Source organism: Mus musculus, chromosome 9 (assembly GCF_000001635.26).
Source record: "Mus musculus strain C57BL/6J chromosome 9, GRCm38.p6 C57BL/6J".
NCBI classification, from domain to species: domain Eukaryota; kingdom Metazoa; phylum Chordata; class Mammalia; order Rodentia; family Muridae; genus Mus; species Mus musculus.
In genome coordinates, this window is record NC_000075.6 from 71,007,568 (window position 1) to 71,029,408 (window position 21,841).

General features: G+C 44.4%; 1 long non-coding RNA gene across 3 annotated transcripts; it reads right to left on the minus strand.

Moving 5' to 3' along the window:
• Nucleotides 1-8,349: 8,349 nt before the first annotated feature.
• On the minus strand, nt 8,350-20,857 carry Gm46119. Of its 3 annotated transcripts, none has more exons than XR_001779225.1 (4): nt 20,770-20,857; nt 20,164-20,244; nt 16,047-16,173; nt 8,350-11,504 (listed from the first exon to the last, which is right to left on the minus strand). It is a non-coding gene; the product is annotated as a predicted gene, 46119 (long non-coding RNA). The 3 variants fall into 3 exon arrangements; XR_001779223.2 differs by lacking the exon at nt 20,770-20,857 and adding an exon at nt 20,553-20,647; XR_001779224.2 differs by lacking the exon at nt 20,770-20,857 and adding an exon at nt 20,404-20,647.
• Nucleotides 20,858-21,841: the final 984 nt, after the last annotated feature.

The following is a 21,841-nucleotide window of genomic DNA, read 5'->3' on the forward strand; positions in this document are numbered from 1 at the left end:
CCTCTGTGAGGTCCTACAGAGAGCCTGAACTTTAAATTGATCAACGGCTGCAACTGTGGTCAGGATTGGGTTGCCCTTTCAAAATCTTCCTGCTAACATCTCTGTTGTCTCCCTTGCACCACAATTAGGTGTCAATCACAAGAACCTGACATGGACAGTGTAGCCAAAACCAGAAGGGTCTGGACAACTTCCCAAGATCAGGAGGTCACAAAGTAGAAGTTGTGAAGGCAGAAGCAACAGCCACTAACTAACAGTAACTAGCACTATCAATTGGGTGCATGCCCACTGCTGCCAGTGCAGTAGCCAGGACCCCAGCAGGCATCACCCAGATCTTGCTAGAAATCTAGTCTATAAGGCAGGGGACACGGCTCAGGTGGCTTATATGATACTGGCTGTGTAACAGGAGGACTTGACTTACCCGCTAATCATTCTTCACATTTGAAAGATTTATTTTACTATTCAGTGTGTGTGTGTGTGTGTGTGTGTGTGTGTGTGTGCATGTACCTGCAGAAACCAGAAGAGGATATGGGATCCCCTGGAATTACAAGAGGTTACAAGCCACCTGATTTGCATGTTGGAACCAAACTCCTTGGAGAGCAGTATATGTTTTTAACTGCTGTGGCACCTCTCTAGCCCCATACTTGCTTGATTTTTGAGGATAGGATTTCTCAGTCATCTGAAACTTGCCTATTAGGCTAGGAGTTGGTCCTCAGAACCACATCTACCTTACACTTTTATCTTAAAACCATTTTTGACACATGGTCTTTCATTAGATTGGTACCTGCTGATTCCATTAGGCTGGCTGGTCAGAGAGTCCTGAGGATCCACCCTTCTGCATCTCTCCAGTGTTGGAATCTCAGGTTCTTGCTACCATGCCCTTTAAATGTGGGGTCTGAGGCTCGAACTCGGGTCCTCACGCTTGTAAGGCTAACGTTTCACCACCTGAGCTGTCTCTGCAGCCATGGTCTTAACTTTAAAAATTGTGAATAAATCATAGAAGTACTACTGAGTGTGGGCCAGAATGAGTGTGTGGGGGTCATGGTACGCCCTTTGCCTGAACATAATCGGTGTTCAGGAATTTTCCCAGATTTGGAGCAAGGGATACCCTTAAAGAACGGGGTATTAGAATATCTCTCTGGTTCTGTGAGACTGTTGGCTTTTGAGGATAGGGACATGTATGGCTTCAAAGCAGTGTCCCATGTGACAGGGCATGAAGGAATCTGTTGTGTTCTATAGGCTGTTAACTAGAAAACATCGGTGACTAAAAGCCCTTAGTCATTAAGATGTCAATAGAACCTGGCTTCTTCTCCCACCTTTGTGTTCTGGAGCTGATAGTCTGTCAGTCTGATAAGAACAGACTCTCCTATAACACCAGAGAAAGGAGCTTATCGTTTCTGCTGTTTCTTCAGGCCTCTGTGGGACCTGGATGAATGACCCCGGGGCGGGGGGAGGCTATTATAGCCATCTCCTGAGACTTTCACAGGAGCTTGTAATGAACGTCTAAGTCCTGATTGGTGGGAAATCTGCCAAGGCTAAGGGACCATCTCTGGATGAGTGCCACCCTGGTCCTCCTGTGGGTTGTTCTGACAACTCCCTCTTTTCTCTTCCCTACCTTCCGCACACTGGTTTAGTTCTTACTGAGGTCCTCCTCATTCGGCATTTTATAGTATAGTTGAGAACAAAGATGTCTTTATTGTATTCAATTGTGTCCCACCCAAATTGAAGTTGGAGTCTAACTGTAGTTCCTCAGAATGAGACTTGTATGGAGGTAGGGTTGTTATAGCCATAACTAGTTAGCATGAGGCCATGAAGGTGGGTCCTGATCCAACTTGACTGTGGATCTCATTAAATGTGTACCTAAATGGCAGATACTAGGAGGGAAGGCCATGAAACAGAAATGAGGAGATGACCATGCCCAAGCCAAGAGTGGGATCATATTCTTGTGATAGTCCTCACAAGGAACGAATCCTCCTGACACCTTGTCCTTGGACTTCCAACCTCCAATACATTAAACAATACATCGCTGTTGTTTAAGCCACTGGATTTAGTGATCTGTCCCAGAAGCCCCTGATAAGTAATAGGAATGTGGAGATGAAGCCCAAGAAGCAAAGGCCAGGCCAGGGCCACTGGGGATTCTGTTGGCAAAGAAACACCAGACCTTTCAAATCCACAAACACAGCTAGAGGATGGATAACCCACCAAACTCCCTATGGCTCCTTCACAGGAGCACCCCACAGTAACAGTGGGAGGGACTCCTATAATAGGACCTGTGAGGCTTCTGCTATGGGGGCGTGCAGCTTAGTTTTTCAACTTGACACATGCTAGGGTCATCCGGGAAGAAGGTGCCTCAAATGAGGGATCACCTCCATCAGATTGGCCTGTAAGTAAGTCTGTGGACATTTTCTTGATTGATGATTGATGTGTCAGGGCCCAGACTGCTCAGAGTGGTGCCATCACCTAGGCAGGTGGGCCTAAGATATATAAAACCCAAGATGAGCAAGCCTTGGGAAGCAAGCCAGTAAGCAGCCTTCCTCCATGGCTTTCTGCTTCAGTCCCTACCTTGAGTTCTTGCCCTGACTGCTCTCAGGATGGACCACAACTAGAAGCTGAAGAAAACTCTTGCCTCTTCAAGTTGCTTTTTGTCAGCACCTTATCACAGCAACAGAAGCAAACTAAGACAGAGAACAAATGAGGAGCGCTGCAGCATCACAGCCTATGGTAGCATCACAGCCTATGGTAGCATCACAGCCTATGGTAGCATCACAGCCTGCAGTAGCATCACAGCCTGCAGTAGCATTGGGAGACAGAAAGCCCCAGCTCTTACCCAGACTAGGGAGTGAACAATGGTCTCCTGACACCTTTGTAGGGGAGTGAGTGGCTGAGCGATGAGTTACTTGCTGTTCCTCACAAGCATGGTAGGCTCCCATGTCTGGAAGGATGCAGGTGTTCTGCTGTAGGTCAAGGTTTCCCTGCAGCATATGGCTGTGTGCAAGGTCTCCTGGTTAGGACCACTCTCTAAAACAGTAGTTACTAGAAGACAGTGCTGAGTCACAGTAAGGAGCTCAGCCTCTGAGTTGGACAGTTCAGCAAAAGGAATACCATAGTTTGAATGTGCTTCACTCCCACACCCCTGCCCCGGTTCACATGATGGATACTGGATCACCAAATTCACACCAATGGTATTTGGAGGTGAGCCACTGGAGAGGTAGTTAGGATTAGATGAGGGTCTTTAAGATGACTCAGGAGGTAAAGGTGCTTGCCTTCAAGCCTGACAACCTGAGTTTGATCCCCAGGACCCACTCAGTGGATGGAGAGATTCAATTCTCGCAAGTTGTCCTCTGACCTTCACACGTATGCCCTGACATGAGCACACACAACTGACTAGATAGATAGATAGGTAGATAGATAGATAGATAGATAGATAGATAGATAGATAGATAGATAGATAGATAGATAGATAGAATCTGAAGTCTTAAAATAATTATTAGATGAGGTCTGGAAGGTAGAGCCCCTAAGATGGTATCAGTGATGTCTTAAGAGAGACCTACATCGGCAAGTTCGTTCATTTGCACCATGAGATGCCCTCTCCAGTATGTTCTGATACCACAAAAAGACCTCACTAGAGGCTGACATATTGGACTTCCCAGTCTTCAGCAACACACATTAAATAAACCTCTATTCTTTATGTTACCCTGTCTTAAGTTCTTTTCTAGGGAAGTTGGTGAGTGAGCTCTGCAAAGATCTTGAAGAACTCCTTCAAGTGTGTATACGTAGACCAACCATGGCCCATCAAAGAATGAGGTTTCTGCTTTCAGAAAAATCATCCTCTCTTCTAATTCTTAGAATCCATCAAGTACAAAATGCAGAACTTAGATAATTAAAATAAACATAAAGCTCACAGCATAATGCAGAGCCAAATAAGCCAGACACAAGAATGCACTGTACGAGCCCTCTGGTCTGAGGTTGAAGATCAAGCCAACCCCCGTACAGTGAAGACAGATGCGGGCTCCTCTGGGGAAGCAGTGACTAGGAAGTACCTTGGGGCAAGTTCCTGGGTAGATGATGCTCTGTTCTGGGAGAGGGGTCTGACTTACACAGGAGGACTCACCTGTCAGAGCTGGACAGTGAAAGTTTGTAATCCTGGTATGTGAACCTTACCCTAAAAGCATGCAAAGAACACTGCAACCCCAGCCTTAAATCCCACCACTAGAAGACAGTCTGCAGGAATTTTTCATTTTTGTGTTGTCTTACTTGTTTTGGGCATTTTGCTGCAAACACACACACACACACACACACACACACACACACACACATACACACATCATTTTTCCTTTCCAAATTGATATGACTAAAATGTTCCTTTTTATTATTAATGTTTTTATCAGTGCCATTTTTATAATACTTTTAAAAAGTGTGTGTGTGTGTGTGTGTGTGTGTGTGTGTATGTATGTGACACACACATAGGGACCCTGGAGGACAACCTCAGGTGTCATCCCCAGGAGCACCACCTCCTTTGAGACCAAGTCTCCAATTTTCCTGGAGATCAGCAGTTAGGCTAGACTCTGACCAATGAGCCCCAGAGATCTCCCTGCCTCCATCTTCCCAATCCTGACTACTGCAAGTGTGTGCTACCATGCATGTCCAGCATTTTAAATGGGTTCTGGAAACTGAACTCAGGTCTGCATACTTGCAAGGCAAGCACTTTACAGACAGAGACATCCCCCTGCCTGATAACCTCTCATTTTAAAGAAACTTCCTTGCCTGTGCTTTAATCCACACACAGCTCCCAGGATTAGGCATTCATGCTGCCTTGGCAAAAATAAATGACTCTGATTAGCATCTGTGCCCATACATCTATGTTTGCATTTTTGATTATTTCTCCAGAAGCTTTCGGAAGAGGCTTTGCTGTGTAGAGTCTGAATACTGTAAGGGTTTGTGGTGCCAGTTGTTGGCTGCCTTGTCTCCTGGAGCACAGCTGCTATGCCTTGCTCCCACATGCTCAGGAGTTTTAGGAGAGTGGCATTTTGTCCTTGTGATTTGTAGTTCTGGGGTGACTGGTTGAGCCAAACACCTCCCCATACATTTTAAAGCCATTTCCTTATCTGTGACTTGTCCACCCACACCCCTTGCTCACTTTCCAACAGTACTGAGTTCTTGATGTTTTTCTTACTGAGACAAAAATGCTCCAAAGCCTGAGGTTATTAATTCTTTCAGAATGCTGGTGATAAATCCTTACTCCTAGTGGGCTTCAGACAGAGTTGGTTTTAACTTGCATCAACGAAGCATCTATCTACCTGAGCCATTTATTCTCATGGTTTGTTTCTCGCACATGTCCTTGGTGTACATGAACCTCAGTGTGCGAGGGCATTGCAGGTGGAGTCAGCCCTGTGGACTCTGGCTTGGGATCCAAAAGAGATACAAAGAGAGACAGAGAAGACAGACAGACAGACAGACAGACAGACAGACAGAGACACACAGAGAGAGGGGGTGAAATGAGAGAGGGGGGAAACTTGGGGAATGTGAGATGTGAGGAAGGGGCTGAAGGAGCAGAGCTCTTCCTACAGGGAGAGAGACTTGCCAAGCTGAGCTGGTGTCCCAGGGCCACAGACACATGGAACAGTACAACATTTGAACTGTAGCTGTTCTCAGCTGGAATGTGCTGTGAGTGGAAGCCACACACATCCAGAGAAAAGCACAGCAATTAATGTGCACACTAAACACATATTGAGATGACCTAGTTTGGCTATTGAATTGACTTAAATAAATTACTAAAACGTTTTATTTTAGTATTTTACCCATCCTTTGAAAATTTCATAATGTGTACAACATATTTTGATCTTGTCCACCCCGAGACCCTCTAACTAACCTCCTTCCCTAATTTTCCTTTTAAAACTATTATTATTAATAACCTCCTGAGTCAAGCCAGTGCTAACTATATGCACATAGGTTTTGAGTCAACCAACTGGACACCAGCAACCATATCCCCCAAGAAAAGTACTTCTCTCAGCATCAGCTGTCAAAAGCTCTGGATCTGCTAAGGGTGGGGATCCAGGAGCTCTGACCCCCAAAATTAAAATCTTTAAGGTGTTTACTTAAAATCGTGAACTTTCATAGTGGCTTCCATTCAGTTCTTGTTGAGAAGCTCAGACACAAGCCAACAGTGGGTTGTCTACACTGTGGTAAATGCTGGCATAGCTACCTCGATCTCTGTTAGCTTACATCCACATGAAAACTCCAGTGAGTCAGAATATGTAATCCCCACTGTGGAACTGAGGCAGAGACCTTCATGTGAGCAATACCATGCCACTAATAGCACAGTAAGACTGTGGTCTTACCCTCCTGTTGTTTCTAGCCCGAAACAGGGGAGTTATTTAATATCTCTGAACATTGGCTTGCATGTGGGTTCTTTAGGAATCTGACTCTGAGATGGAGGTTAGAATACAATAATCATTTTAGGCTACTGAACTTCTCGGATCAACACTGGTAAGGGAAAGAGGGAGCAAGGCTAGGTAGAGGAAGAAGAAACTGGGCTTCACCAAGAGCTCTGGAGCTAGGATGGCCCTTGCACACTAGCTCTATTTAGACTGAGAATGCCACAGATCCACATCCACATCCATCCATGTCACTGGGAGTATATTCCCTGGAGATGGGTGTGACCCAGAATGAGGTGTCTCATTTCACCTAAGAAAGGGCAGAACCACTTTGAATGCTGTCTGTGGGCAACCTTTCCAGCAGCTGGGGAGACCCATCAGTTCTGAAGAAGGGTCTATGCTATGGGACACAGCTTCCATGATGATGGAAGATGACAACAGCGATTAGCCACTGAAGGATCAAATGAAGACAGATAAAAGAGAATATACAATATATAAGCCCCATTTTATATATATGAGCACATATGTGTTCTTACTATGAGGATAAAACGAAGATACAAAGTGAGGAAATGAATTACCAAAGCGATGTGCTGTGGATGGCGCTCAGTGGGTAGAATGCCTGGGATGGATGGGTTGATTGATCTTCAACATTATATAGACCCATCGTGGAGGTAGAATCCCAGCACCTGAAGGGTGGAGGCAGGAGGATCAGAAGCTCAGCTCATCCTCCACTACACAGTGAGTTCAAGAGACGCTGTCTTAACAGTAAAGTTACTGTGTTATGTGAACTGTTATATCCACCATGTGGAGAGTGAGGTGCCATTGTTCCAAATCAATATAATTTATGGAAAGAGTGAAACTGAAAGTAAGAAAAGCTGACATTGGGTCATGACCTAGTTTTATTTTTGAGTCTGTGAGAAAAAGATACCCTGGCAAAAACCAACCTGAGGGGAGGAAGGGTTTATTTTAGCTTACATTCCAGATACAGTCCTTGGCAGAAGGGGAGTCAAGGCAGGAAGTGCAACAGCTAGTCCCATCACACCACAGTCAAGAGCAGACAAGAATGAGTGCACTGCCCGCTCACGAGGCTGCTCACCCATGTTTGATCTCCCCACTCTAAGAGTATTCAGGACTCTTACATAGGAAATGGTGTCACCCACACTGGACTGGCTCTTCCCACATCAATTAAGACAACCCCCCACAGACATGTTCAGAGGCCAATCCAATGTAGACATTGGTGCTTTCCTTCCAGGTGATTCTACCATTGGCATTTCGGCCTTTTTCCTCATTATAGCTCCTATTAGTCCTTTTCTTTAAAAATGTTCCTGTATTAATTGTTTTAAGAAGCAACTACATTGAGAACTTGCTAAGTTCTCTAGATGCGGAACAAGACAGCAGAAAGAGTCCAGGTTTGGGGAAGGGCTTGTTTGTACTTTTGTGCAGTTCTGCTCTCTGGCCGTGTGCTGTTGGAGGGGTTACCTCACCTCTCTGAGTGTCTGTGTCTCCATCTGTGGAAATGTAATGGTTCTGGGGACTGTAGGAAAGTGGTACAGAGGGCACATGTAAAATTCTGCACATGGCATTCAGAAGAGCTGTCCCTGCCAGGTGCTCTAGAGGTGGCAAGCTCTTGCCAGACACAGGTAACTGTAAGCTTTTTAGCTACTTTGATGTGGAGCCAGGTCCCCTCCACCCTCCCACCTCTTCTCCCACAGTCCCCAGGGGCCTTTCTCAAGCACATCTGGGAATCTCCTTGCTTAAAAGCCACTGTTGTGAGGAAAACAATATAAAAAATATCTCATTCCTCATTAAAAACCTATCATGTTGGGCTGGAGAGATGTCTCAGAGGTTAAGAGCACTGACTGCCCTTCTGAAGGTTCTGAGTTCAAATACCAGCAACCACATGGTGGCTCACAAACATCTGTAATGAGATCTGACTCCATCTTCTGGAGTGTCTGAAGACAGCTACAATGTACTCACATATAATAAATAAATAAATCTTTTGTTTTTTAAAGAACCTATGATGTCTCCTGTTAGCTATGGAAGCTCAGAGACGTGGGAGCTGGAGCTGGGCTGGAACCTTGGTGTGTGAGGGGGAAGTTGCCTCTCAGGGGTTTCCAGCAAGGATGAGTCTTATCTATGAGTCAGAGTTTGTGATTGGTCAAAAGTCCTTAGGAACAGTGTATGCTTCTGGCACCTTCCGAATGGCATATGGGCTCACTTCTGCCCCAGACTCCCACCCCCGGAGGCTGGAAGTTACTATGTATAGACAGAGAAGACTCATGGAGCCCTGCAAAGCCTACAGATCTATTGGCTGGGGCCTATGGGAGGGATTTGCTTTTTACATCTCAGAAGGGATCCAGTGTGGTGCAGGACTCAGACCAGAGGCACTAAATGGAAGGACTGAGCTGATGGTTCTTGCTGGGAGCTAGGGCCAGCTCGTGAGAGAGAGTTGCTGCTGTAGAGGCCCAGAGTAGTTAGGTGCTCTGCTGTCCAGGAACATTTCTGGTGGAACTTTTCAGCCAGACCCAACAAAGCCAGATTCCTAAATCAAGCTTGTTCAATCCAGATGGCTTCCTTAGCCTTGACAGAAGGGCTTGGGAGTGTGTGTGTGTGTGTGTGTGTGTGTGTGTGTGTGTGTGTGTGTGTGTAGGAAGGTGGCGTTTTTTAATCTAGGCTTCTTTTTGTTTGTTTATTTATTTACTCACTTTTAGGTCTTTAATAGTCCCTTTGTGGCCTTTCTTGGTTCAAACATACTTTTTACCTTTCTTAAGCTTTAATCTAGGAAAGAAAAAGCATCAAAGGTCTCCTGTGTTGGAGAGCAGTTGGAATCTCTTTGCTGACAAGATCTTGTGGTGGCACTTGCTTCCAAACTTGAATATGGACAGATATGTCTGTAAGCCAGGGAGAACCCTATGACAGGCAGGGGAGATGGTTTAGGGATAAAATACCCTCAGAACAAACATTAAGACCTGAATTCAGATCCCTAGTACTTAAAGCAAAACCAGACACAGAATGCACGACCCCATAGTCCCTGTGCTGGGCAGACAGACACAGGGAGATCCCTGGGGGGGGTCACTAGCCAGTCAATCTAGCCAATCAGTGAGCTCCAGGTCTAGTGGAAACATCCAACACCAGCCTCTGGCTTTGACAGACAGACAGACAGACAGACAGACAGACACACACACACACACACACACACACACACACACACACACACACACACACACAGAGAGAGAGAGAGAGAGAGAGAGAGAGAGAGAGAGAGAGGATTCCTCTTGCCCACTTTAAGAGAGCTCTATGCTCTGCCGATATAGAGCTCTGACACAAAATAAGCTGGCTTTGTTCAACAATCACCTAGAAATATGATCGTCTTAAATGCCCACTCTAACACAGATGGCCATTTTGCATAGGAAGGACCAAGGCTTAGTTTTAGGAACTCTCCTGGGGACACTCAGATGTGACTATTGATGTGGCAACTCTCTTTCTTGCCTGGTGCAGATTTTTCTGAGAAGCTGAAACTCAATGAAGTGTTCCAAAAGAAATGAAGTGGAGAAAGCAAGTGGCGGGGAGAGGTGCCCTGGTTCACCTAGGAGGCTGGTGCATTAGAACCTCTCTGCTAGCTGCACAGCTCTCGCCAAGTAAAGATGTGGGACCCTACTCCAGGCTAAACAGCTTAGACTCTCCACACATGAAAGGTGTCAGGTGGTGTGTGTGTGCGTGTGTGCTTCATATATACCCATAGGTCAGAAGACAATGTGTGGGAGTCTGTTCTCTCTCTCTCTCTACCATGTAGGTCTGAGGGGTCGAACTCAGCTTCTCAGGTTTGGGAACAAGTGCCTTTACTCTCGGAGCCAACCTCACCAACCCTTGTGGAACGTTTTGAATAGACTCCCTGGATGCTTCTAACAGGCTTGCTCAGGTTCAGAACCACAAAGGATGCTTCTGGACATGCCACAAGAACTAACTTCTTCAGGAAGGCGAATTACCACTGGCTGCTTTTCTTCCAACAGTAACTGCATAATAACAGGGCTTTGGGCGTGTGCTCAGGGGCCCAAAGGCCTCCTGCTTCTTCCTCTTTCTTTGGGCAAGCCTCTTACCATTTTTCTCTTTAGTTTTCTCTTCTGTAAAATGAAAGCTAGTAACACCTCCCTAAGGGAGTAGTTGTGAAAATTGAGGAGACATATATAATATAGTTAGTGTTTGCCTCATAGCTCATAAGAAGCTTCGTTCTCTCGAAATAAGTTGTTATCTGTACATTTACATAATAATAGCTCTAAAGTAGGCTGAAATCGTCATTCTGGGGCCCCTGGACAGGCAGGCAGGCGGTGTGCTTCTTGGTTGTCTCTGACAGAAGCCCATTGGTTTTCCTCCTTGGAAATGCTTTTCTCAGCAAAGGAAGACACATTCATGCAAATTGGCTCAGGTCTGCAGGTGCAGAGCGATCCGATCCGGAAATTAGCTTTCGCTAAAAATAAGCCAACTTGATCAGTTCTGTTCCCAGCAATACAGTGAGTTAGCAGAACGCTTCCCTTCTCGACAAATGAAATGCTGGGTCCGATGTATTGTAAAAATGCACCCATCTGTGGGCTGATGTGAACACAAGGAAGCCTTGAGCTATGAACAAGAGATTTAAGAGTTCTGGGAGGGAAGAGCATACCAAGATTTGCTTTTATGTTGGAAACTTCTGCCAAGTGGCAAAGCCTTGGGCTTCTGCCCGGGAAATCATGTGGGATGTGAAACAGCAACCTAAGTCCAGCGGTTGACCAAGGTGGTACGTCAGAGGAGATTCTCAAAGAAGCAGATCCCCCAGGGATGCTTTTGGTGAGCACCAAAATTGTTGCAAGAAAAGTCAGCTGGCCTCTACTCCACACAGTTAATTTGGTTCAACACAAACCGACTCTCATTTGCCTTTGCCTATCAAATCCGTAACATGGTCGTGGCTCTAAAGACCCAACTCCGAGAGGGTGGGCCATGGCTCAGTGGTTAAGAGCACTTGCGGCTCTTGCAGGAGACCTCAGTTCTGTTTTCAGCACTCATCTCAGGCAGCCCACGACTGCCTTTAACTTCAGCTCCCAGGGATTCAGTGCCCTCTCTGGCCTCCATAGGTGCCCACGTTTGTATGTTCGTACAGACCTACAGACACATAAAAATCAAAATTAAATGGAATTAATTTAATTAATTCAATTAATCATTAATTTGAAATTAAAATAAATCATATTTTAAAAGTGAAAGACCTGAAAAAGCATTGCCTTCTGCCAAGGCTGGACCAACTTCCCAAGGCTGATAGCTGCTTGTGGTTGCTTCCTCTCTACCCCAGCCCATGGTCTAAGCTCTCACTTACCTGATTCTCTGAACTAGGGAAGGGCAGAGAGAGGGGCCTTGTCTCTTGTGTTCTTCCCTGTGTGGAAAAGAGGTTGCAGGTCAGGGCCAACTGTTTGCTCAAGGTCACTTGGCTCTGACCCTGGTGAAGGCTCTCTCCTCACTATGTAGCATTTCCTCTTATCCTGGGGTGGGCCTCAGAGAAGAGAATATCGAAAGGCCACCGCAATTAACCCTACACTGGCTAGTTCCTTCAACAGCTTGAAGAAGATAATTTTATGTTTTTTTTTTCTGAGAGGTCTCAAGCTCTGGCAGGAAACTAGCAGAGGATTTCCTGAAGACACACAAGGGTGCTGGGGGAGTCAAACTTGGGTTACTGCTGTTCCCAGTGGCCTTTAAATAGTAGCTGTGTATCTCATGGATAGTAGAGCAGCAGGACTCATCTTGATGTTGGGGTGCGGACTGGATTAGAGCAGTGGTTCTCAAGCTGTGGGTCACGATCCTTTGGGATGGCTAAGGACCCTTGCTACATCTTGAAAAGCCTGCCTGCTCCATAATATTAGCCTCTGGGCTGTGGTTACAGTTGTAGGTGGGTGGGTGTGAACCATGGGTGGATAAGGGGACTGTGAATGATGGGTGGGTAAGTGGGCTCTGTGGGTGAATAGGCATACACCTGGGGGCTCCTTCTGTTGCTTGGATGTGATGGGATGAACATGTCACTTCTATAGTCACGTCTCCAAAACCTCTTTACTCCAACCTAAGGACAAAATAAATCATCAGATGAATTTCCCGCAAGAATAAGAAATCTATATAGAAGAATAAGAAATCTATATAGAATGACTGGAATATATCTCAAAGTCATGAAAACCAAAGAGAAAATGATGATACCTCACAGATATGAGGAGACCATGGACAGAGAAGAGTTAGATGCAGGACAATACTTGGGAATAGAAAGAAGCTAAAGTGGGACCTCATAAAATTGCAAAGCTTCTGTAAGGCAAAGCACACTATCAATGGAACAAAACGGCAACCAACAGATTGGGAAAAGATCTTTACCAATCCTACATCTGATAGAGGGCTAGTATCCAATATATACAAAGAACTCAAGAAATTAGACTCCAGAGAACAAAATAACTCTATTAAAAAATAGGGTTTGGAGTTAAACAAAGTATTCTCAACTGAGGAATATTGAATGGCCAAGAAACACCTAAAGAAATGTTCAATATCTTTAGTCATCAGGGAAATGCAAATTAAAACAACCCTAAGATTCCACCTCACACCAGTCAGAATGGCTAAGATCAAAAACTCAGGTGACAGCAGATGCTGGCGAGGATGTAGAAAAAGAGGAACACCTCTATTGCTGGTGAGATTGCAAGTTGGTACAACCACTCTGGAAATCAGTCTGGCTGTTCCTCAGAAAATTGGACATAGTACTACCTGATGACCCAGCTATATGACTCCTGGGCATATACCCAGAAGTTGCTCCAACATATAACAAGGACACATGCTCCACTATGTTCATAGAAGCCTTATTTATAATAGCCAGAAGCTGGAAAGAACCCAGATGTCCCTCAACAGAGGAATGAATACAGAAAATGTGGTACATTTACACAGTGGAGTACTACTCAGCTATTAAAAACAATGAATTCATGAAATTCTTAGGCAAATGGATGGAACTAGAAAATAACCATCCTGAGTGAGGTAACCCAGTCACAAAAGAACACACATGGTATGCACTCACTGATAAGTGGATATTAGCCCAAAAGCTCAGAATATTCAAGATAAATTCACAGACCACATGAAGCGCAAGAAGAAGGAAGATCAAAGTGAAATATGGGGACAAAGTATGGAGCAGAGATGTAGGAAAGACCATCCAGAGACTGCCTCACCCAGAGATTCATCCCATATACAGACACCAAACCCAGACACTACTGCAGATGCCAAGAAGTGCTTGCTGACAGGCGCCTGATATAGCTGTCTCCTGAGAGACTCTGCCAGAGCCTGACAAATACAGAAGCAGATGCTCACAGACAACCATTGGGCTGAGGGCAGGGTCCTCAATGGAGGAGTTAGAGAAAGGACTGAAGGAGCTGAAGGGGTGGTCTGCAACCCCATAAGAAGAACAACAATATCAACCAACCAGACCCTTCAGAGCTCCCAGGGACTAAACTGCCAACCAAAGAATATGCATGGAGGGACTCATGGCTCCAGCTGCATATATAGCAGAGGATGGCCTTGTCTGGAATCAATGGGAGGAGAGGCCCTTGGTCCCGTGAAGGCTCAATTCTCCAGTGTTGGGGAATGCCATGGTGGTGAGGTGGGAGTGGGTTGAGGGGAGCACCCTCATAGAAGCAGGGGAAGAGGGGATGATAGGAGGTTTCCAGAGGGGAAACCGGGAAAGGGAATAACATTTGATATGTAAATAAATAAAATATCCAATTTTTTAAAAAAGAAAGAGGCTAAAGTGGAAAAATCAGTGAATCTCAAATAAGCAGGGATTAATAGTAATGTATTGGTTTGGTTTCTTGGCCTTGCCAAATGTGCCAAACTGACAATGGGAGAGCTGTGGTGGTGCACATCTTTAATCCCAGCACTTGGGAGGCAGAGGCAGGCAGATCTCTGTAAGTTCAAGGACTACCTTGAAGTAGTTCCAGGCCAGTCAGGGCTACATAACGAGACCCTGTCTAAAAGAAACAACATAAAAAGAAGAAATTATATGGAGGGACCTGACAGCTCACTGAATCTGTCTATCTATCTATCTATCTATCTATCTATCTATCTATCTATCTATCTATCTATCTCTATCTATCTATCTATCTATCTATCTATCTATCTATCTATCCTATCTATCCTATTTATCTCTGAAACTTTGCCATAAATTATAATTTCAATATAATTCTATGAAAAAGACCCTGGATCTAATATCAGTAGTGTGACCTGGTGTAAGTCACTTTTGCTCCAGTAACTCCATGTAACCTTTCATAAAATAGGGATTAATAAAAATCCCCCTTTGTGACATGATAAGGATTAAATTAGGTATGCAAACAAATTGGAACTCTATTAAAATATGGGGTGCTCAATATATCTTAGCTCTAGCCATAATATAATTTTTGTTTTATACATAAATTGTTTCTCATGACTGCTTGTTCAGTGTGAGATAATTCATCATAGATCAGTGTCTGAAGTCAGGTATGCACAAGACTAGCCATGGGAGGGTAAGAAAAGCAATAGACTTTTTAAAAAGACTTATTTTTATTTTTTTGCACATGTGTGTATGCTACATGTCTGCTGGTGTCCACAGAGAACAGAAGAGAGGATGATGCAACTGGAGTTACAGCCAGTTGGGGGCTGTCCAGCATGCGTGCTAGGACCCAAACTGAGGTCCTCTGGTAAGTGCCCTTAGCCACAGAGTCAGCTCTCCAGCCCCAGGGTTTCTGGTTTTATGCTGTGTTTATTTTATGCCCAAGTTTTCTGTTTTGCTCTGTGTGCTGTAATACACACCTTAAGTAGGTCAGAATATCTCTGTAAATGCATCTATAAGGGAAGGCGCACTCCATTGTTTTTATCAATAGGGTCAATGCAACATTGGAAGACCTGAAACGTGTGTTGTTGCTGGGGCAGCATGTACTTAATGTATCTGTGTGACCTTCTTGGGGCTCAAAGACACAGCCACTTAAGCGAACTAATTTCGCATTAAGCCCTAATGTCTGTGACATTTAAGTCTGCAGGAAAATAATACTCCAATCTTGAAAACTAAATGGGTTGAGGCCACCTCTCTCTATATTTACTGCTGGTGTTTCATCAGCGCAGACTATTTCAATTTGTTCTACAACCAGACAGAAGCTCTTCACTTACTTCTTGAGAATTTAAATTTTCCCTCTTGGCTTCCAGCAGACCTTATTTATTACTTCTCAAAACTCTTCTAGTTATTTCGGCTGACATGAGTTTATGAGCCTAAAGCGTTTTGTATCTAGATGATGATATTTGCAGTAAAATAGTATAGAACATTTTGAGGCATGGGCTTACATAACTGGCATTTAGTTTTGAGCTTTGTATGAATGTATTTACTCACGATCATTCATTCCAATGATGATTTAGTCCGAGCCATGTTAGAGGTCAAGCTTCTAGAGACAGCCAGACCTAGGGTGCAAGTCTATTGTCCTTAGACATTTTCTTATTTTTCATCTCCTGAAATTCATTTCCACATCGTAAAATGAAGGTAATGTTGGGCTTGCAGAGTTTAGGAGTGAAAAATAACATTCCAAGTGAGGCATTTGGACCAGTGTCTGGGGCTTGATAGATGCTTAATAAATGGCATTTGAGCTGGCAAGATGGCTTGGATGATGAAGCACTCACCATGCAAGCCTGGAGGGGGGGGGGGCTGGGTTTTATCCCTGGATTTCATGGGAAGGTGTCAGGAGAGAGCTGATTTCACAAAGTGGTCCTCTGATCGCCACAAGAGCACTGTGTAACATGCTGCTTTCTGCCAAATAAATAAATAAATAAATAAATAAATAAATAAATAAATAAATCTGGTGAGGTAGGACATTCATGCATTCCCAGCACCTGGAATACTGGATTGGAGGATCAAGAAGCTTGGCCAATGAGATGATGCCTCCCTCAAAACCCCCAAAACAAACAATGATAACAGCAACATCAAACTGCAGTAAGGGTATGGAGAAAGGACTTAGCAGTTAAGAGCAATTGCTATACTTGCAAAGGATCTGGGTTCAGTCACCAGCACCATCCATAATACCAACTTCAGGGGATCCATCACCCTCTTATGGCCTCTAGACATATATATGGTACACACACACACACACACACAAGCTAAATCTTAAAAACCCAAATATGTAATTCTGATGTTATTATTTTACTCACATTGTTTCAGCAACTAAGAAAAACAAAAATGGATGGGCAGTTAGTGGCCCATACCTTTAATCTCAGCACTTGGGAGGCAGAGGCAGGTGGAACTCTGGGAGTTCAAGGCCAACCTGGTCTACTGAGTGAGTTTAAAGACAACCAGAGCTACAAAGAGAAACCCTGTCTCAAAACAAATGAACAAGGAAAGAAGGAAGAAAGGAAGGAAGGAAGGAAGGAAGGAAGGAAGGAAGGAAAGAAGGAAGAAGGAAGAAGGAAGAAGGAAGAAGGAAGAAAAGTTCTTGTATACCTTACATATAAAGAAAAGGAATGAATGTACACACATACACACACACACATACACACACCCTGATTAAAATATTTTTGACAGAATTAATATATACAACAATACAGTAATGAGCCTAAACAAACACAGGGTAGAAAGCATTGCTGTCCTAGTTGGCTCCTCCCATGCCCTCAGCCTCTTCTAAGGAGGTCTTTTCCTTATCAGAGCTTCTGCTACAGCATACTTCATTATTCGTAATGCTGTAGTGAGCCTGATATTTCTTTATTTCATCAGCTCTAGGATGCTCCACTGCTTCCCTGCTGTGGCAGATGAAGATTTACATCACCTGGACCAACGGTCGGTCCCTACCTTTTGTTTTCCTGGATGTTTTGTACTCATGCTTTAAAAAGTCTGCCACTGCCGTTACTTTTCATTTCAACCCGATGCATACACATCTATTTCTTGTTTGTTCCACTATGTCCTTCCTGTTCACCTCTTGCCTTTTCAAGACACAGCCCACTTCTCTTCTGTGAGATTTGATGCACTTAATACATGTCCACATTTATCAGACTCAGGATTTCAATGTTTCCTATTGCTCACCACTTTAGGCTTTCCCTCGGCAATTTCATTTCCATGGAAATCTAAGCAAACCTACAGAATCAATCTAGAGCAGCAGTTGTGAGCTACAGCTTTGACTTCCATTGTCAATGTTTGTAGAATTTGTACCCAGCCAAAACAGCGTTTGTAACAAAGGCTTCCCTGCTTCTCTCTGGTTGACTTGAAGAGTACCTGAGGCCCTCTTCTGGAGTCCACAGTCACTAGGCACTCGCATAGTACACAGACTTACATGCAGGCAAAACATCATATACATAAAATAAATTTAAAAGACCTTTAAAAGAAAGCAATAGCCACAAAAAGGCACTTGCATCACTATGATCAATGAGTCCTTGTATCCCACAGGGAGGAACAAAGTGCTGGACCCTCGCCAGTCTCTGGGCTTCCTGGCATTTCTCATCTTTTACTCATCTGTCTCCCACCTTCCCTCCTCCCTCCTTTCTTTCTTTTCTAGACAAAGAAGGATGCACCAATAGCCTTGTCTGGAGTTTATTAAGCCTTGCCAGCTGCGATGGCCAAACCCTAGTTTTTCTCTGGTTGGGGGTCATCCCCACCCACCCTAACCTGATCTTCATCTCAGCATCTGCTCTCTTCCAAAGGCCATCGGCCTGATGTTTCTATGCCCACAGTTTCCTGGACCCCGTGCCTCTCATTTTCTAAACTGTTCTCATTCATGTTTGATGGAGTACAGCCCCAAGTAGCATGTTTTCAAGATGTCTTTGTTTAGATCAACCACATTTGCTCAAAAGTGTGGCGAGGTATACATTTGTCTTCAAAGGCCACTGCCTACTGATTTCTGTTGACATCCACTGTGGTTTGAGCAGCTTGGCATCAGCAGCTTCTTCTCTTTCATGGGTAGCTGCTCTGCTCCTCATTCAGTGCCAGGAAGTGCTTCCTAGTTCCTTGTTTGATATTTCCATTCTGGGAGGCTTTCCTCTGTTGTTTAAAGATGTCGCTTCTCTCCATTATCTTCACTTCCCCATGACAGATGTTAACTGGATAACAGCCTTAATTAATAGATGCTCTATTTTTGTTAAACTGTTTCTGGCACCCTTCTGATCTATTTGTGCTTTTAGCATCCTCTTCTGGAAAACTCATTGTAATGATTTTTATTTATATTTTTAATATTTCCAACTTTCATATTTTGCTTATAAAGGACACTTTAACTTTTATGTTGTCTTTTCTTTTGACATTGGACTTCATGTTTGCTAGTGATTTCAGATATTTTATGTTTTCTGACTTATCCTTTAATCAGTCTTCCCTCCTCCTCTTCTTCCTCCTCCTCCTCCTCCCTCCTCCTCCCATCCTTCTCCTTCTCTTTCTCTTTCTCCTTCTCCTCCTCTTCCTCCTCCTCCTGTCTTTCTTTCTCTTTCTCTTTCTCTTTCTCTTCCTCTTCCTCTTCCTCTTCCTCCTCCTCCTCCTCCTCCTCCTCCTCCTCCTCCTCCCCCCTCCTCCTCCCGTCCTTCTCTTTCTCTTTCTCCTTCTCCTCCTCTTCCTCCTCATTCTCCTCCATCTCCTTCTTTGTGTTGTTGATTTTCTTACAGTTATTCTGGTTAACTCTTCCTTTCAACTTTCTCCTAGGCTTCCCCCAAACAATCTCTTCCTGCTTGAATTCATGCATACATTATTTTTCTCTGAGAAAGGAACAGCCCTGTGACTCTCTCATGACTTTCCCACCTCATGAGGTAAACAGAATTATGGTGAGGACCTGGGCATTTAAAGTCTTTAAGTCCAGTCTTAGTTTTATCCCTGATGCCAGCATATAAAATGAATAGTACCCAGGTTCTGTAGAAGACACCCCCCCCCAAGCCTGAATCACTGAAAATGTCTTACAATATGGTCTTACTATGCTCACTCTCTTTCAAGACCTTTATCGGAACTTTGAAAGCATCACTAAGTCCCCAGCCGTGCAACTGTAAGAATAAATTTTATTTACATGGAGCCTCTGACATCTTTGATGGCTCTCACATTTATGATGGATACATATGGCTTCTACAGTGTTACAATAGTTGCATTCATTATTAAATAGACACACCTCTTGAATAGGAAGGCAGAAACTTAAACTCCATCCAAGAAGCTTCACAGAATTAGAATTAGAACTAGTGGGAAGAAATGTTGAATGACTCTTGCATTCCCAATGAAAAAGCATTACTGAGTCTGTTCTTACACCTATGTACCCATGATACAGTGGTTTAAAATTTGGTGGAAGCATTGGAAGCTCACAAGATAGCTTAGCAGGTAAAGACTGGGTTGCCTTCAAGCATGAAGACCTGAGTCTACTCCCTAAAACCGCAAGGTAGAAGGAGAGAACAGACTCTTAATAGTTGTCCTCTGATCACATGGGCAGTATGTCATGCATACATGCATAGGTCACACACACACACACACACACACACACACACACACACACTAATGATGATGATGATGATGATGCTAAGGATGACAATGATGTTCGTTTTTAAAACATACTAGAAGCAAGAAAGTAATATAGTCATGCTGGGTCATTGCTGAGTTTAAAAGGAACTATTATTACACAGGTATGTTTTACTTCAAGACAACTAAAAGATGAACTGGATCAGATCAAACTTTGGAATTGGTTTACCTATGTTAACATTTCATATAACTTCTTTGGAGAGGAGGAGAAGAAGGAGAAACAATTTAGCCCAAGAACACTTGAAAGTGCCTGGAATATTCACCCAATGCCTCACTCACCTTGTTCATGAGCTCAGATGTCCTCACAGATTGTGACAGAGTTGTATGTGATAAGCAAACAGTCCATGCGTTCAGAATCACCTGAAAAGGGAAGCAGAGGGGAATTTGCATATGCACTCAGAGGTCCCGGAGGGCAGGGACTCACAAGGACTCTCCATCCAGGGCCTACCTAGGCACTTTCACTCTCTTGGTTGGCATTAACAACAAAGACTCTCAGAAAGTCCCCTGCTAAAGACTTACCTTTATCCCATCTACTGCACAGGTCTCATGAGACCACCTGACCCACCTCCTACAGCTGAGGACTGGCACTTAACATTACCACTATGGCTACAACCATACCAGCCTGTGGGGATATAGGATATTTAGCTGTGGCCCTGGGCTCTGGATACCTGATGGGGAGATGAGGCTACCAGAATGATATGGATCTGAGAATTTGTGAAGAACATTCAGGGACCAATCAGCTTTCCCCACTCCCAAGACTATCTCACATCTGGGCTCTGAGTTGAGCTGCACTTCCGTCAGGCAATTCCCCTGCTTAGTGAATGATTAGGTGAAACTATTGATATTTTCCCCCAGTGACCTATGAGTTGTCATTCCAATCATTACCTTGGCTCCAGACTCCAAGCTCATCTTTGTCACCCCATCTTCTCTTTGAAGCCAGTTGTGAAAAATAAGTCCCATGAAGTTCGTCTCTTCTTTGTCTTCTGCAGAATATGTATGCATTGGCAAGGATCCATATTGAGTTTCTTAGAGGGCTGGGCAAGAGTATTCCCCATGCAGCGTGTCCTTATCGGCCTTCTCCCAAGATGTGCCAGAGAACCCCAGCTCTTCTGCACCAATCTCTCCTGCTTGAGCCTTTCACACCTCCCCACTGATTGCAATGCAAGGTCTTGCATTGCCTGGAACTGACACAACAGGATGTCCCATCTACCAATTTTTAGACACAGCACCCAAGTAAAAATCCCTATGATTTCTTCTGCACAGTCTTCCCCTGGGAGTTGCACCTACTTGGGGTGGCCTGGTCTACCCATCTCTACTTATTGAAACCCTGTTGATTTTCAAGGCTAAATCAAAGCTAATACCTCCACTCAGAGATATCTGATCTCTCAGATCCCCTAACACTGAGTGCTACTAGGCAGGAGTCTCACCTCAGAATACTTTCAGTGCTGAGTGTAGTAGTGCATACCTTTAGTCCCAGCGCGCAGGAGGAAGAGGCAGAGGCAGAGGCAGAGGCAGAGGCAGAGGCAGAGGCAGAGGCAGAGGCAGAGGCAGAGGCAGAGGCAGAGGCAGAGGCAGAGGCAGAGGCAGAGGCAGAGGCAGAGGCAGAGGCAGAGGCAGAGGCAGAGGCAGAAGCAGGCAGATCTCTGTGAGTTTAAGACCAGCCTGATCTATGAAAAGATTTCAAGGACAGGCAGGGCCACATAGGGATACTCTGTTTCAAAAACAAACTAAAAGAAGAAGAAGGAGTGGATGAGGGGGAGGAGGAGGAAGAGGAAGAAGAAGAGGAAGAAGAGAAAGAAGAAGAAGCAGAAGCAAGCAAGCAAGCAAGCAAGCAAGCAAGCAAGCAAGCAAGCAAGCAAGCAAGAAAGAAAGAAAGAAAGAAAGAAAGAAAGAAAGAAAGAAAGAAAGAAAGGGAGAAGATATTGTTCATGGCCGACTTCACAGTGTTGAAGCTCAA